We start from the raw sequence: 18,363 nt of genomic DNA, 5'->3' as shown, positions 1-18,363 counted from the left end.
CACTTGCACAGCTGTTCCTCAGGCTCTTAAATTGTTCACAAGGAACACACTGTGAATTGCTGTGGGGCTTGGGGGACAGAGCACAGGTGCTCAGGTTGTGCACTGCCCAACTCGGGGGGAGGGGCGCTGCTCATGCAGACTCCAGTGTACCAACTGCATGACCTGTAGGTGGGTGGCCCTGCTACAGAATCCTGGACACAATGGGAGGCACCCAGGAAACCCCTGGCTGGTGCTGCCAGGCTTTCTCTACTCCCACGAATCAAACGTGCTCCAGCATTCTTGCCAGTTATCAACATGAAGGCGATGGCATTTGGGTGGCAGGGCCTGGGAGCCATCAACTGGGCTTTGTGGCCTGGGCAAAGCCATGCCATGCACTGCTCCTCAGCCAAAAGTCACTCCTGGCCTACTATCATAAAAAGATGAGTGGATGACACAGTCTTCTCCTCTGGGAAGTGAGGATTCCTGGAGATTAGAGAGAAAACCCTCCTGATAGATACAAATCTGAGGCTCTCAGGGAAAGGGGAGTGTTCAAATAAGCCTAGAGGGTGAGTGAGAGAGAAAGCTATAGCCTTCAATGCAAGAGAACAGGTGTAGAGCCTGTGGACTGAGCTGGTGCCAAACTCTCAGGCTGGGCAAGCAAGCTGGTGCTGAGTTTATTCTTTTACTTGCATTCATCTTACACCCATCCAGCCCTTTCTTCATGACAGGCACTGTGTTGATGCTTTGTATCATCTCATTCAATACTTCGGGGGACCCTCTGAGGAAGATACTTCTGTGACTCCCATTTTATTAAAACATTTTTTTGAACTTGTGGGTTTCTTTAACTGAACATGATCCCCATTTGAGAGATGAGGAAACTGATGCATAGAGAGGTTCAGTGGTTTGCCTAAGATCACACAGCATGGGGGTGTGTGTGTTGAATCTAGGATTTGAAGCCAGTCTCTCTGACCCACAATCTCATCTCCAAGCTTTATGCTCATCTAGGTTCAAAGTTAAGTGAACAAAAGGAAATGAATTTGGAGGAGGTTGATGTGAGATGATGGGTAGATGGATCCTGATCTAGCCATCTGTTTTTCAGGTCCTTGACATCCTTTCTTCCCTACCTTCTCTTCTTTCCAACTCTTCTCATGCTTTTCCATACCAAACCCTCCCTTCCAACTAGGCGAATCCTTAACCCCTGACTCTGGACAATGGGGCTATTTCCAAAATCCCCACTTTTTTCTGTCCAGCCATGCCAGGCCTTCCCTTTGAGATTTGGTACCAACTTCACTGCCTTCCAAACACCTGCCCAGCCTCACTATAGTAATTTTCTCTCCAATACCGTTGAGCACCTCTTTCTCATCAGAGACCATTTTGAGCCCCAGGATCCAAAAATGAAGGAACCATGGGTCCTACCCATAAATTACTGTCTAGCTTGTGAGACAGACCAGTGAACAGAACAGACACAGAAGGGAGTAGGCATCCCTCAGAGAGCAACTCTCAAGCCAGTAAACCACCTGGGGCTCTGGCTCGTAGGTCCGCGTGGGGCCTGATGGTCTGCCTTTCCATCAAGCTCCCAGGTGATCCTACTGCTGGTGAGTACCACTCTGGGTATAAGAAGACCTCTGAGGATTTCAGATACTATGATAAGAATGTATGCCTGGTGCTGGGGGAAAGGACCAGAGACGGAATGAGAGTCTGGGAAGGGGCTGAGGCCTGAGCCAAGTCCTGACCAAAACTGAGGGAATGTGAGCTGAAATGAAATGCAGAAATGAAATAAAATGCAGTCAAGACCTCACCAAGGGGCCAGAATGGCCCTAACCTATCCACAAGGAGGTGTTCTGTCTACTCTGCTTTGACATACTCTAACAAGTGGCTGACTTCCAGGAATTGTGGGGTTAGGCTAGGAGTTAGGCTAAGGTCCTTTCTAGCTCTGGCATTTTTAGGAATCTGTGATTCTCACCCAAAGCAGCAGACTAGATCCATTTTGTGGACCAGCCCTAGAGCTTGCTGGATAGAAGCGATCTTAGAAAGGACACAATTCAGTCCCTTCACTTTGCAAATAAGAAAACAAGTTCCAAGACAGGGTGTGTGGGGGGGGGGATCTCTCAAGATCATACAGTAGGTCAGGTTCCAGACCCCGCAGCTCAAAATGCCCAGGCCTGGGCTCTTCCCTTTAGGGCACCCCCTCACCCCGTGTCCTTGGACATCTCTGGGGTGGGGGCAGCTCCATTTCATCACATTTCAAGTAAAATCCTCCCACTGGGAGTTGCCTCGCCTTCCATGATCCTGAGCTGCCGTTCAGAATGAGACAAATAAGGAAATGACTGGGAGGAGTGGCCTGAGCCCTTCTGGAAGGAGCTGGCGACAGTCACAGTGAGGCAGTCCTAGCCCACTGGACAGCGTTCTCACGAGGGGCGTCACAGCGTCCTAGTAATAATCACAAGGACGGCGGCGCAAACTCCGCGTCTCTCTCTTGCAATCTCAAGCGATCCACATGAGTGCTTCAGCTTCCCTTGTGCTTTTGAATGCAACAAAGAACACCTGAGCTTGAAGAGCTGCCAAGCACACGGGTTGAAGGCCTGTGTGTGTTTTGGTGCTGGGACCTGACGCAGATGTGTGTGTGCACGTGCCCTGCGTGCCCAAGCACAAGAGCACTCAGGCACGTGCACATCCCATGTATGCACCTGCAAGTACCTGCCCGCACTTCGGTGTTCGGGCACGCTCAGGAAGCCAGTAGAAGGCGCTGTGCACAGGAGTGCACTGCAAATTGGGAACTCTGAAAAGCAAACTAGGCAACTTTCCAGCTGAAACCCTAACCCTTTGGAAAAATAAGCCCCACCCCTCCCCCAGAATATTAACTGGGCTCTCCTCGCCCACTGTTTTAATCAATACCCACCACAGCTGGTGGATGGAGGGCTGAAGCCTGAGTTGCATGAATGTAGAATTCCAATATGTCAACAAGCTTGGATGGCCACTGTGATCAGGATGTTTTGGTTAAATAAACAGATGCAGCAAGAAATGCCAATAAGCACAAAGCCCATCAAGTGCTCATATACAGGGAGGCAACCGCTTTCCTACTTCTGCCTTTGGTTCCTGTCCAGGCCAGACCTGCCCTGACAGAGATTAAAAGGCCCTGCCCCTCCCCAGCTCATCCAGCCAGTAGGCTCGCCACCTGCTGACTACCTTCCCACCCATCAGGGCAAGGCGCCCCTCCCCCAAGCATCTTCTTCTGCCATCTTGCTGCTCTGGTGTCCCCCTATGGATTCTCTTGGCAACACCAGTGAGGTTAATAAGCCCCAAACACTCCATCTCCAAAGCCAAACGAAGGTGTAATCTTCTGCATCACGGGATGGGGATGGGGATGGGGGGAGTGAGGGGTGAGGGGATGGGAGGCAGGAGAAGGTGGGCATATAAAAAATAAGTTGTATAAAAGAAGATCATGAAGAAAGCTGTCTGTGCTGGTTAGAAAACAAAGCAGTAGATGCTCCTTTCACTATTTTTTGGGTTGAGGGGCAGGCGTGTGGCTGGGCTGGGGTGGAGAGGGAAAGACAATACATAACATTCCTTGAGAATTTGACAGACAGATGGGGGTGACAATTTCCTCTGCTGGCCCCCAGGCGCCAGTGAATCAGTCCTGCATCACTTGTAAACTGTGAAGAGTGGTATTACCATAAATTCATGGGGACGGAGATCTCTCCCCTGAGAGGTGGGAGAGTCTGTGTTAGGGGCAAAATGATTCCTCTCTCCTTTCTTCACAGCACAAATTAGATCACGTCTGCCTAAAAATCCAGCTAATACCCAGTCTTCCACCCAGGTTCTCTAGGGCTGTCTCTGAGGTCTCTGGTCTTTGGGCAGTAGAATCTTTCTTGGCTTCACTGATTTTTGATGGTAACTGATGAAATTCGGTCTTTGTCCTTTTACTGAGGCAGACACAAGACCCCAAGAGCCTCTTGGACAAGGAGGCCAGGGCATGGGTATTCAGACAAGAGGTTTAAGTGGGCCTGGGCTGGTGTCTGGCATCCCAGCTCCAGGCAGTCACATTCTCTCAGCTCTCACTGGGTAATCAGAGCTGTGTATGAAAGGCTGGGGTGGGCTTTGAGGATCTGGGAATGCTGGGTGATCCTAGAAAGCTTTAATTCTTCCAGTTCTCAACTGAGTCATTGCATCCTTGGGAATACTTCTCTGACTTCCTGACCTGTTCTCATCATACCATCGACTTCTCCCTCTTGGCACTCGTGATTGTTTCAGTTTACATTAACTTGTCCAACTGTTTAATATTTCTCTTCCAAGGAACTGTGTGGTCCCTGAGGTCAGGTCAAGTGATGGTTCTCACTCATCCTTGTGCCAAGCCCAGGGTCTGGCACCTGGCTAATGTAACACGTGTTTCTTTTTGGCTGATGAATAAAATGACTGAATGAGTCAAACTCTGGACTTGATAACAAATATTTTGTACTTGATCTCTTAAATTAGGCCTGGGGCTGGGCTGGGCTGGGCTGGGCTGGGGAGAGGAACTTTCCCTGTCATTAACTCTTAGGTAAGGATTGTTCCTGGACAGATGGGCTCAGGATATGATGGCTATGGTTATGGGAAAAGGACCATACTTTGAGAACCATTGTTCTAGTTAAATTCTTGCTTATGTGCACAAGAAAGCATGCCCATTGACGTCTCATTTATTATAGTAAAAATTAGGAAAAAACCGAAGACCATCAGTGAACTGGAGAAAAATATTGTGACATATTACACAATGGATTACTATACAACAGTTAAGGGAATGAGACAAATACGTTTATTTCAACACAGATAGCTCTAGAAGGATATAAGCTGCAGCACGTTATATATAGCATGCTGTGCTGTGCTTAGTCGCTCAGTTGTGTTCAACTCTTTGTGACCCCATGGACTGTAGCCCATCAGGCTCCTCTTTCCATGGGGATTCTCCAGGCAAGAATACTGGAGTGGGTTGCCGTTTCCTCCTCCAGGGGATCTTCCCAACCCAGGGATCAAACTCACACCTCCTGTGTCTCCTGCTTTGGCAGGCGGCTTCTTTACCACTGAGTCACCTGGGAAGCCCATCCATCCTATGGTGGTATTTTATTTAAGCAACACCCTATTTATTGTTTACATTTCTAGGTTTTCAGTATTATTAAATAACTAGGTGATGAACATCTTAATACATCCAGCTTTTTCCAGGTTACTTCCTTCTATGCCTAGGGGTAGCAGTGTCCCTGAATTTTGGGGTCACAAGGCAAATGACCCTGTCTGTCCCACTGGGCCTGGGATGGGGTGGCTTGGGATATGAATGACAGGTCTGTGGGAATAGGCTTGGGCACCAGTTCAGTTCCTGGGGCCCCAGAAGTACTGAGCCTGTAGGGTCCCCTCTCTTCCTCCATTCATTCACTGCAGATGGGTTTACTGTTTCTCTGATGTGCAGGACCTGGTGGCCTGGAGGCAGAGATGTGAGGCAGTCAGAGATGATGAGGCCTGATCTGGATAGGAGATACAGGCACAGCCACAAATACCACAGTTTAAAGTACAACATGGGAGTGAACCCAAGGAGGGGCTGCAGGAGTTCTGAGGAAGGAATGATTTTGGTTCTGTGCAGTGAAGGCAGCTGGGGGGTTTTCAGGAAGCAGAGTACATCAACACTGTTGTTCAACCACTCAGTCACTCCAACCCTTTTCGACCTCAAGGGCTGCAGCACACAAGGCTTCCCTGTCCATCTCTATCTCCCAGAACTTGCTCAAACTCATGTCCATTGAGTCAGTGATGCCATCCAACCATCTCATCCTGTCATCCCCTTCTCCTCCTGCCTTCAATCTTTCCCAGCATCAGGGTCTTTCCCAATAAGTCAGCTTTTTGCATCAGGTGGTCAAAGTATTAGAGCTTCAGCTTCAGCATCAGTCCTTCCAATGAATATTCAGGTTGATTTCCTTTAGGATTGACTGGTTTGATCTCCTTTAGTTCAAGGGACTCTCAAGAATCTTCTCTAGCACCACAATTCAAAAGCATCCACTCTTTGGCACTCAGCCTTCTTTATGATCCAACTCTTATATCCATACATGACTACTGGAAAAACCATAGCTTTGACTAGATGGACCTTTGTCAGCAAAGTAACATCTCTGCTTTTTAATATGCTGTCTAGGTTTGTCATAGCTTTTCTTTCAAGGAGCAAGCATCTTTTAATTTCTGGCTGCAGTGATTTTGGAGCCCAAGAAAATAAAGTCTGTCACCATTTCCATTGTTTCCCCATCTATTTGCCATAAAGTGATGGTACCAGATGCCATGATCTTAGTTTTTTGAATGCTGAGTTTTAAGCCAGCTTTTTCAGTCTTTCACTTTCATCAAGAGGCTCTTTAGTTCTTCTTCACTTTCTGCCATAAGTGTGGTGTCATCTGCACATCTGAGGTTATTGATATTTCTCCCGGCAATCTTGATTCCAGCTTGTGCTTCATCCAGCCCAGCATTTCACATGATGTATTTTGCATATAAGTTAAACAAGAAGGGTGACAGTATATACAGCCTTGATGTACTCCTTTCCCAATCTGGAACCAGTCCATTGTTCCATGTCTGGTTCTAACTGTTGCTTCTTGACCTATATACAGGTTTCACAAGAGGCAGGTAAGATGGTCTGGTATTCCTATCTGTTTGAGAATTTCCCACAGTCTGCAGTGATCCACACAGTCAAAGGTTTTAGCATAGTCAATGAAGCAGAAGTAGATATTCTTATGGAATTCTCTTGCTTTTTCTATGATCCAGCAGATGTAGGCAATTTGATCTCTGGTTCTTCTGCCTTTTCTAAATCCAGCTTGAAGATCTGGAAGTTCTCGGTTCACTTATTGTTGAAGCCTGACTTGGAGAATTTTGAGCATTACTTTGCTAGCATATGAAATTAGTGCAGTTTTGCAGTAGTTTGAACATTCTTTGGAGAAGGCAATGGCAACCCACTCCAGTACACTTGCCTGGAAAATCCCATGGATGAAGGAGCCTGGTAGGCTGTAGTCCATGGGGTCACTAAGAGTCGGACATGACTGAGCAACTTCACTTTCACTTTTCACTTTCATGCGTTGGAGGAGGAAATGGCAACCCACTCCAGTGTTCTTGCCTGGAGAATCTCAGGGACGGGGGAGCCTGGTGGGCTGCTGTCTCTGGGGTCACACAGAGTTGGACACGACTGAAGCGACTTAGCAGCAGCAGCAGTTGAACATTCTTTGGCATTGCCCTTCGATTAAAAAAATTTTTTTTATCAGCTTCATTGAGGTATACTTTACATATGATAAAATTGAGCCATTTCAGGTATAGAATTCAATGATTTTTAGTAACTCTACCAAGTGGCATAACCGTTACCATATACCAGTTTTATAACATTTTCAGAAAGATCCCTTTCACCATTAACAGTTCATCCCCATTCCCACCACCACCCCTAGGTAACCACGAATCCACTTTCTCACTCTGAATTTGCAGGATTACATTTTAGAGAATGGAAACTGGACTTTATTTTAAGGTAACTGCCAGAAAAGAGTAAGGGCTTCCTCAGGTGGCTCAGTGGTAAAGAATCCGCCTGCAATGCAGGAGATGTAGGTTCTACCCCTGGGTCAGGAAGATCCCCTGGAGGAGGAAATGGCAACCCACTCCAGTATTCTTGCCTGGAGAATCCCCATGGACAGAGGAGCCTGGCGGGCTACAGTCCATGTGGTCACAAAAGAGTCAGACATGACTAAAGTGACTGAACACGCATGCAAGGAAAGAGTAAATCCTGGAGACACAGGTGATTTAGCTCTTTATAGCAGAACAGCAGTTCCCCAATCTCTTAACTTTGCCATCTGAGGTGAAATTCTAAACTTTGAAGCTTGAACAGTCAAGATTTCTTCATGCCTAGAAGCTAGCATGCTCTTTACATTTGGTCAATAACGCTTTCCTTGGGCCCTTGCTTTTTTTTTTTTTTTTTTTAAGAGTTATGTTTTATTCGGCAGGAACTTTTAGGACTACAAGCCTGGGAGGCAGCCTCTCAAGTAACCTGAGAGAACTGCTCCAAGAAGGCAGAGGGGAGAGCTAGCATATATCGGAGTTTTCCAACAAAGGGCAGGTAGCAGGAACAAACAGATGACTGTTAATTAAAGAAAACTAGAAAATTCAAGTCAAGGAATTTAGTGCTTTTGTATGTATGGCAAGAGGAAAGAGTTTGGGTTCACTGAAATCATTTCCTTCCTGAGTTCCCGTAGGGCTCACCAGCTCACTGTTAGTAGTGGCTGCAATCATGGATGTCTAGGATATCCTTTGTTTACTGATATGTGGGTAATATTCCATTTATCAGTTCCTCCTCTTGGTCAGAAATTTAACCAATATTTGGGAGCCATTTCATGTCCTTGGTCTTGGTTTTGAAAATGCACATGTCTGTGGATGGCCCGGAGACCATGGACAAGCTGGCTGGGTATCCCTAGAGGCTACCACAGAACTCCATAGGACTCTGCGCTCTTGAGGTCTGCCCTGGTCTCGCTGTGATGGGGCTCCCCATGGTCTCTGCCCACCTTAGGCCCAAATACTTTTCATTCTGAGAAAGAGAGAGGTGTGAGCAGATGATCTATGTTCAGTCTGTCTGCCTTTTTATAATCAGGTGTGCTTTGAGATGCTCTGTGCAAGATTCTTTGACATAACTTTTCTTCCCCTAATTTCAAAACTAATGCAGTTTTGATAGAGAAAGGTAGCACAGTAAAGCAGATGTGAGGCCCTTCTATGATCTCAGCCTTCCTAGGTGGTGCTAGCGGTAAAGAATCCACCTGCCAATGTTGGAGACATAAGAGATGAGGGTTGGGAAGATCCCCTGGAGGAGGGCATGGCAACCCACTCCAGTATCCTTGCCTGGAGAATCCCATGGACAGAGGAGCCTGGTGGGCTACAGTCCATGGGGTTGCAAAGAATCAGGCACGCCTGAAGCGACTTAACACACACACACATACTATGATCTCACCTGAAGATAACCACTACTACATTGAGCAAGAGTACTTCCTGTCGCCCAGCCCCCCAACTTGTCTGGCATTTTGTTGGCTTCCATTAAATCCCTATGGCAGTGGGAGAGGTGTTTTGAATGACGGGTTACCAGCCTGGCTCTTACTGGGCAGGAAGCCCTGGCCCTCAAACTGCCATCCTGGTTGACACAAGGGCTGCTTTTGGAACTTTGAATCAGTTATTTAACCTTGATCTTAGTTTTTCCCTCAGACAATGAGGCAAATGCTTGACTCTGGGGAGAGAGTCCTTCTGCCTGGGGCATTATCTACTGTGTAAAAGAAGACAGTCAACTGGAAGCTATTAATAGTTCTAAACTCTCTAAAGAGTATCTGGGCAGCAGGTTGCAACACATCTGAGATAATTCAGATGATGTACTTACATTGTAAAATGGTTTACAATAAAGTTTGACATATTATTACAGTTTCTAAAAAAAGAAACTATCAAAAAAAAAAAAAACCCGTGCAGGAAAGAAAAAGTGAGCCAAGAGGGCAAAGCCAGCCCTGCCTGTTCCCAGCGCTTAGGTCCTTCAGAAGAGGGTGCTGAAGAAGCCGGCGGCGGCCCGGGGCTCAGGCTATTTCCATTAATCATTTATTAATGGCTCTCCCAACTGAGGCAATTAAATAGACCTAGGATGAAAAAGAACCCATATTCATTTCGTATCTGTCTAATTACCCTGAAGTTCATGGATCCTGGAAGAATGTGGAGAATGGACTCCAGGCTTTTCCTTTGTTCTTTGCATTTCTCTCTGACTTTGGCCTCAGCCCCCAAAGGAGGCAGCCTCTGGGTGTGTGTGTGTGTGTGTGTGTGTGTGTCTGTGTGTGTCTGTGTGTGTGACACCAGTGGTCCAGGCTCAGCGGGGAAGGACACTGACTGTGAAATATGAGGAAGGCTCTGCAGGTGGAGGCAGGAGCTGGGCCAGGGCTGCTTGAGAAACAGGGAATGCAGATAGTTGAGACTGTCTTTTGGAATTTGAGGGTGAGAGGTAGAGAAATTGAGTATGAGCTTCCTGGACTTGTCCCAGAAAAGGCAGGAGGGAGCATGCTGACCCTGAGCTGAAAAGCAGGAGATGACAGTGATATCACAGGGTACCTCCTGTCTGCAGGTGGTGTTAGGTACTTAGGCTAATTAGTCCTCCCCAAACTCCGTGGGTTAGATACCAACATCCACATTTTGGACGTAAGGAAAAGAAGGCTTGAGAGGCTACGTGACTTGTTCCGAGTCACACAATTGACAAGCAGCAGAGCCAAGGCTGGAGTCCAGCTGTGCTGACCTCAGTGTCTTGGCACTTCCCCTCAGCCACACAGATGCTGTCGTGCAGCCTAGGCTGGCACTCTCCAAGATGCTGCCATGGAAGCAGAAAAGTCAAACAATGTAGATTTTCCAATGCCACGGGAATAAAGCACTCTTCCCCACCCCCCACCCCAGGGAAGAGACTGTAATGAAAGAATTCCCGGGCATCCTGTGGAGCTGAGAAAGGGGAATTCTTACCCAGTGTCCTTCCTTAGGGCAGGTCCTGAAGATGGGAACTGACTCCTGCTCTCCAGCAGCCTTTACCACCCAGACTCTTGGGTCCAGGGAGGTTTTCTCCAGGTTGTGTGATCCTGGACACCTGTAAGCTTCCTCCAGTCTGGAGCAAAGGGTGGGGGGAGAACGTTGTGAGCAAGTAAGGGGTCACAGGGGCAGCTGGACCCAGAAACGTAGGTAGGGCTACTACAGGGAAACGTAGGTGGTCTCTTGGATGCCCAAGTCCTGCTGCTGCTGCTGCTGCTGCTAAGTCGCTTCAGTCGTGTCTGACTCTGTGCGACCCCATAGACGGCAGCCCACTGGGCTCCCCCAAAGTGAGGGATGCAAACCCCAACACATAGGAGACACTGCCACAGAGTCTCGAGCACTGAAGGTTTGAAGAGACTTAATGTCCAGATGCTCAGCCTCCCATGGTACTCTTTCGTAAAGCTGATCTCCCTGGGAAGCACCTGGCTTCATGCTAACCCTTTCCCTACCATAAGAAAGCCCCACATACCCCCACCTCTCAGGCTACAAATGGAGGTGTCTTTCAAGGGTTAATCAAGCTACCCCAAACACTCTGGGCACAAAGTCTTTCCAACTCCTACACACATTTCTGTTAAAGTGTGAAGCCTGGCATTAGAAATGGGAACTGGGGCTCAGACTGGGATATTCTGAATCCAGATATGTAGAAGAGTGCAGTAGTGGAAGTAATAACAATTTTTGTTTAAGAATTTTAACTCTTCTATTCTCTGAATGTAACTCTAATGTTTCCAGGATGATCATGTTTTTCAAGATACACTGAAAAAAAAATACAGATAAAATTTTTATGTGATGTCTTTCATATTTGTGTGCATTATTTAATAAAGCAGTTTGGTTACTTTTATCAAATCACATTATAAATCATTTATTCCAGGTGCAGCCAATATTCATCTTATTTTATTGTGTAAAATGTTCAGATTTTCTACCTCTCATTTAAAGTATGCCAACTGTGGGTCAATTATTTTTTAGTGGAGTTTATCTTTTCTTTTTCATTTAATACATAGACAATTTGATCACAATGTGCAACGAAGTGAATGGAATTATTATTATTATTTTTTTTAATTTTCTATTTTATTTTTATTTTTTTATTTTTTTAATTAATTTATTTTTAATTTTTACTTTACAATTCAACTCATTCCCCAAACCAACACCAGAGTTCAAAGAAAAAGGTTCCTTTTTATCAAACTCCTAACTTACTAAAAAACTAGCAATTTAGGTTTCACATTACAAAAATTATTTATAAAGTTTACAAATTAAGTAATCAGTAACCACAAATTAAGCTATGATTTTGTTTTTATAACTTATAAAATAGATTAAGTTATCAGGTCAAAATCATGTAAATCTTGGCTTGACTATTTTTAGAAGATTATCTTATGAGATTTCTCCTCAAATTTATTTTCCAGTAGATTGTATGGTATTCCTTGAAGTGCCCATCACTTTTCAGATAGAAAGTAAGTTTGACTGGGTTGATAGATTTAACAGTAAGGACTGGTATGACAAGTAAGGATTGGTATGACAAGTTGTGTGAGACATATTTTTCATAGGTTGATGAAATAAATTTGCAGTTTCTAGGTATTGTGAAGAGCATCCTCTCCCCTCTGGCTTCCCAGTCCTCACCTATGAGATGAATTGGGACCAACGAGGCTAAAATCAGAGCTCTCCTCCTAGCTCTGATCTGCTGGGTTTTTGTGATTCTCAGGTTTTAAACTGAGACATAAGCAAAGATGAATCTAGCCATGAAGGGAATTCACAGCAGAGCAGGGATGAAAGTCTGCTTCTCAAGCCCTTGGAGATCCACCCTGATCTCTTGACTCTTATGTGTAGTCAGCAAGGTGATTGAAGATGCCGGGCTGACTGGGAAAACCCAAGAGCTACATTTTCTGTGATTCAGAAAACAGGAGTGAAGGTGTGTGATTGCTTCCCACAGGCCTCTCAAGTGAATCCCAGGCAGCAATGCCCCCCACCCCCAGCACTCCTAGAAACCCTGAACCCTGTGATGGGCACTGTTCCACTAATTCTTGGGGAAGGGGACACTGACTCAGGGGCTGGCAGGGTCAGGACAATGCCTGAGGATGAGAGAGCTAGAGACCATCACCCAAGGAAGCAGAAAGGGTAGGAGGCATGCCTTTTCCCACTGTGTGTCAAATGGGGAAGCACAAGCCCAGGGAAGCTAAATGACTCACTCCAAATTGTCCACCTAGAGCCTTAGTTTCGGCTGCTGGCTCAGGGCTCTTTCCCATTATCTTATGGCCTGTGGGGTGTAAGCTGGAGTTAGCAAATTGGTGCCATTTAGCTGTGTTTTTGTTTGAATATCTAGTGCAGAGAAGAAATTTGCAAATATAGCTGGAAGAAGCTCCTATTCTTGGGAAACCCCATACAAATGACCACAGCTGGAGAGGATGGCCTTGCAGGCCTACTGCTCCCAGGCCCTCAGCTGCCCTGTTCCTCCTAGAAGGACCTTGCAGGAAACCCTGTCAGACTGACACTGAGAGGTGGCGGCTGCAAAGCCTCTGAGTTTTGTGAGGTTTCTGTTCGGTCAGACCCCTGACATTATGAGAGGAGACCTGAGCACTGTTTCTGACCTAGAGGGTCACTAGGTGTGTGATTCAGTGATGAGGCTCAGTTTCCTTCTCTGGGGATGGGAGTGAGGAGGGGTAGTGGTGGACTAAATGGTCTTTAAGGTCCCTGTGACCTAGTCCTACAGGAAGGGGGAAAGTTTCTGGATTAGCATTGTTTTGATTTCAGCAAGCTTTGAAGCCCAACATTCCCAAAAAGAGGGCTTCCCTGGTGGCTCAGTTGGTAAAGAATCTGTCTGCAATGCAGGAGATCTGATTTTGATCCCTGGGTTGGGAAGACTCCCCTAGAGGAGGGCATGGCAACCCACTCCAGTATTCTTGCCTGGAGAATCCCATGGACAGAGGAGCCTGGTGGGCTGCAGTCCATATTGGGTCATGCAGAAACCCACTCCAGTATTCTTGCCTGGAGAATCCCATGGACAGAGGAGCCTGGAGGGCTACAGCCCATAGCGTTGCAAAGAGTTGGACACAACTGAAGAGACTTGGCATGCACGAAGAGAAAGAAGGAATACTTATATAACCATAGAATTATATTACACATATTGTCTACATATTTTTTCCACAAATCCGGGAGGGAGAAAAACAGTATAGGGCAGAATTATGCTCAGGACCTTGGGGTGGAAGTTGGACTGTACTCTTGACTCTTTCGTTGCCTGAATTCCTCTTAGATTTTGCTTCTTCAGCTGGGTCCTGGCTCAGCTATGGTTGACTGAACAACTAGGCACTTCATAAACGGAATCTCCATTAGAACTTTTTGTGCTCTGGTTAGGTTTATTCTCCTGAGCTTCTTGGCTTCTGTCCAGAGGGACAGGCAAGCTGTCTTCCAGTGTCTCCAGGGCTGTTGTGAGGTGGAGATGTTGCACCGGGTTTGCTGTACCTGGCGAGGAATTCGACCAGACAAGGTCCTGACTCAACCTGATTCTAGACAACTCAGTTCTGAGGAGTTTTTCCTCAGCCATATTAGTCAGGGCTCTTTCAGTAGAACGTGACAGAAACCCAACTCACACTTGCTTTAATACAAAGTGGAATTTTGGACTCAGGAAACTGGGAAAGACAGGGGTAAAATGGACATGAGGTGTCTGGATTGCAGGCTCAATGATGTCAGCTTTCTTTCAACAGTTCAGTTCAGTTCAGTTCAGTCGCTCAGTCATGTCTGACTCTTTGCAACCCCGTGAATTGCAGCACATCAGGCCTCCCTGTCCATCACCAACTCCTGGAGTTCACTCAGACTCGAGTCCATCAAGTCAGTGATGCCATTCAACCATCTCATCCTCGGTCGTCCCCTTCTTCTCCTGCCCCCAATCCCTCCCAGCATGAGTCTTTTCCAATGAGTCAACTCTTCACATGAGGTGGCCAAAGTACTGGAGTTTCAGCTTCAGCATCATTCCCACCAAAGAAATCGTAGGGCTGATCTCCTTCAGTGGCCAATCACTTTTCTCTCTTTGTAATTTGTCTTCTTTTTTTTTCTATTACAGATAGAAATATTTGGCATGGGAGTGGGGGAAGAGGAGAGGCATGGCTGCAGACAACCCAGCTGAGTGGGTGTGTGTCTGTGTGTGTGTGTGTAGCAGTTTCGTAAATGAGGGGATACTGTTATCAGAGTGAGGTCAGAGGAATATTGTGAGAGATCAAAACAATAGGAACCCACTATCCAGGTTGAGCAATGGTAAAGAATCCCCCTGCCAATGCAGGAGACTGTAAGGGATGCATGTATGATCCCTGAGTTCCGGAGTTCCCCTGGAGGAGGAAATGGGCAACCCACTCCAGCATTGTTGCCTGGAAAATTCCATGGACAGAGGAACCTGATAGGCTACAGTCCATGAGGTCACAAAGAGCCGGGACATGACTGAGCATGACACACACACACAAGAACAGAGAGAACTTGGCACAGACAGAACCGTTGGGTATAAAATTAACTAGATAACTGAAAAAGGAGACCCCGCCCCCCCCTTCCCCAAGGAGGACAGTGGTGGCAACTTCAGGAATCAGCCACCATTCCCCTGGCTGAAGGAGCAAAGCACAGAGGAGGAGCTCTGCAGAGCTGGAACTCATACTTGGGAGGAAGGAGGGCCGCGTGCCTGGAATCAGACCTCCCCAGTAGGGGCGCCAGCTGGCTGTTAACATTGTCTCTTGGCGGTCAGGGTGGGGTGAACCGGGTTCTGCAGGAGCTGGAAAAGCTGCAAACTGGAGTCAGCTGCTGTTCCAGTTTGGCCTTGGCTGGGGTCGGGGGAAGAATAGCGGTGGGATGGTGCTCACGGAAACAGGAAGCCAGCAGGAAGCAGACGGGGAACAAACAGGAAAGAGTAAGCCGGCTCTCCGCCTCCAGCCCGTAGGCGCCTTCTTGCGCCCCCTATCGCCATAGCTTACACAGCGCTAGCCGGCAAAGCCACGTGAGGGAGGGCATGGAATCCTGGCTCGGGCCCAGAACAGTGACTTGACAACTGACCCTGGTGTCTTACTGCAGGCGTTCTGGGTGGTGTGGCTTCCAGAGTAGCAATCTGTGTCCCTCAGGAGGCTGTGAACTCCTAGACGTCAGGGGCGTGTCTGATGTATCTGTGTCCTTCTCAGGGCCTGGAACCCTGCCTGGGCTGAGCTGGCCCTGGTAAGTGTATGGCAGGAGGCCAGGGTATGTGGGTCCTGGGGCAACTCTGCAGCCCGCCCTGCTCAGCCTTTAGAGTTCCTGCCTGTCTTCCCCGGGGGTGTGATTCTAGGTTCTCCCTGGAGTCCTGCATGGGCCAGGGAGGGAGTGAGTTAAATCCCCACTGTGAGCAGCTTGGGGTAGGCTCTGCCCAGCCTGGTTGATGTGCCCACCTCCCCCACCCACCCCCACCCCACCAATTTCTCATTCTCACCTACTTTCTGATAAAGTCAGAAGTAGGGTCCCCGCCTCACCATGAGTTAGATGTGTGGGTTTGGGCAGGTTATTGGACCATTCTGAGCCCCAGTTTCCCCAGAACTCCCCCTTCAGTCTTTTATTCTCAGCACCAAGAAGCAAGAGGAAAGTCTTGTCCTCTCCATCCATGTATATCTCCCCTTCCTCCAGTTCCCCTCCCCTATCCCGGTTCTTAAAAGGAGTGATAATTCAGCATCATAGTTAGGCTTTGAGATGCAGTCAGTATCAGCAAGACAGAGATCTGTTTAACTGAGAGAAAAGCAAATATCCAAGACAACTGGGACTTGCTGGGCAGGGGTCCTGGGATCTCTACAGGATGAAGCAGGGCCCCATGGTGAGGAGAGGGGAGAAGCTGAGGGGGAAAGGGGGCTCTGCATCAACCCTGAGGAAGCAGGACAGGTGAGAACCATCCCCTGGCTCCCAGTGAATTCCAGATCCACTGAACATTTGAGCCAGACTTCTCAGGTGAAGACCTGAGCCTCCTAGCCTCCAGCTGCTGTAGGGAAGGACAGCAAGGGGACAGACCCCATGGGGGTAAAGGACCCTCAAAGACTTGACAGGGCCATGTGGGAAATGGGACTGGTCCAGTGCCCAATACAGAGAAAACACTCCCATAATAAATGGTAGCTTTAGCTCCATTATAGCCCTTATTACGCCTGGCCTCTACTAAGGTTTCTGTGTACAAGTTTATCTCCCTCACTAATCTTGAGTTCTTTCAAGGTAGAGGCTGTGTCTAATTTTTTTCTGGTGGTATTGTGCCCAGAGGATATGGGGGGTGTGTCTGGAGACCACAGTCAAGGCTGGATGAGTGTTAGGAGGGCCTGCCGTGGCGGTGTGGCCTAGGTATGGCTGTGAGCTGAGGAAGGGGCATAAGTGGTGGCAGACTTGACATTTCCCAGAGAGGGACCCTGGCAGGCAGGTGGAGGAGATCAAAGTACAGAGCTGTCTTTCTCAGCCAAGGGAGAGATCAGCAATGAGCCAGGTGTCCCAAAGGGAGGCTAACTGCTCCCGAGGACTGATGGGGCTTCCGGGATCCGCTTGGCATCATCCCAGCCAGAGAGCACCTGCTTCCTTAAGAATTGCAGTTTCCTTTGTTGAATGCAGCCCCCAGATGAGGAATGGTTTGGGCTGTGCTTTTCCTCTCTTTTCTTTTTTGGAATGAGCCACTCTTGGGGAAGATTCCAGTGCCTGGCGACTTTGAAACACTGGGGTTGGGCTGGAGACCGACATTTTCCAGAGCAGCCCCTCAGCACAGTCAGCATCTGTCTCCCTCCATCTGCTTGGCTGTGTGTCTACCTGCCATGCTTAGTGCTAGTGGACAGGTTTGCCGATTGGCCACTCTCTGGAGGGCCCTTCTTTGGAACTGGGCAGTGGGGCTGGTGGGTGGAGAGGTTTCTGAATCCAGGCTGCTGACCTTGTTCCTGTGGTCCAGACACAAAGCAGGGGGTGGACGTGCCTTTCCTTCCCTGCTCAATAATCATCCCTGCTGGGCCCCCTCAACTTGAAAGATGGGGCACAGTACCTGTAATGAGTGATGACTTAGGAGGCAGCCTGCCCATGTCTGAATCCTGACTTCATGTCACCGGGGCAAGTCAGTTCTCCTCTTGAAGCCTCAGTTTTCTCATCTGCAGATTAACTATCCCAGAAAACTATATGAAGCTTAAATTAGATAATTAGGATGAGAAGTTTAAGCACAGGGCCTGGTACTTGATAAGCAGTGATGAAGTATATTTTTTATTAGTAGTAGTACATTTCCTGTGGCTGCTGTAACAACTTACAATAAACTGTGTGGCTTTTAACATCCAGTCACAGTTCTGATGTACAAGTCCGAAATCAAGGTGTCAGCAGGGCCGTGCTCCCCTCTGGAGGCTCTAGGAAAGAATCTGCTCCTTGCCTTTTCCTTGGCTGCCAAAATTCCTTGGTTCCTTGGTTTTTTCCCTCATTCCAGTCCTCGAGGCTGGCTTCTTCACATCTCTCTACATGATCTGTCTTTGCCTGGCCTTCTCCATATGTGTGTGGTCAAAACTCCCTCTGCCTCCCACTTATAAAGAGGGGTGTGATGCAGTGGAGGTGAACCTCAGTTTAGTCACATCTGCAAAGAATCTTTTCTTTTTTACCCACATAAATAACATTCACAGGTTCCAGGGATTATGATCTTTGGGGGGGGCCACTTTTCAGTTTAACAAAGAGGGAAAGGCTAGAGCGTGGGGGAGAGACTCTGAACTCACTGGTCACTGTCCTAGGACGGGCTCCCTGTAAGCAGAGCCTGGCTGAGGCTTCGTGAGCACCAGGTTTATTAGGGAAGTTCTCCCAAGAGGAACAAGAAGAATGGGAAAAGCGGGTCAGAGAAGCGAAAGGAGCTGGTCA

Source organism: Oryx dammah, unplaced genomic scaffold (genome assembly GCF_014754425.2).
Source record: "Oryx dammah isolate SB20612 unplaced genomic scaffold, SCBI_Odam_1.1 HiC_scaffold_2, whole genome shotgun sequence".
Lineage (NCBI taxonomy): Eukaryota > Metazoa > Chordata > Mammalia > Artiodactyla > Bovidae > Oryx > Oryx dammah.
Note: the sequence above shows the minus strand (reverse complement) of the source record.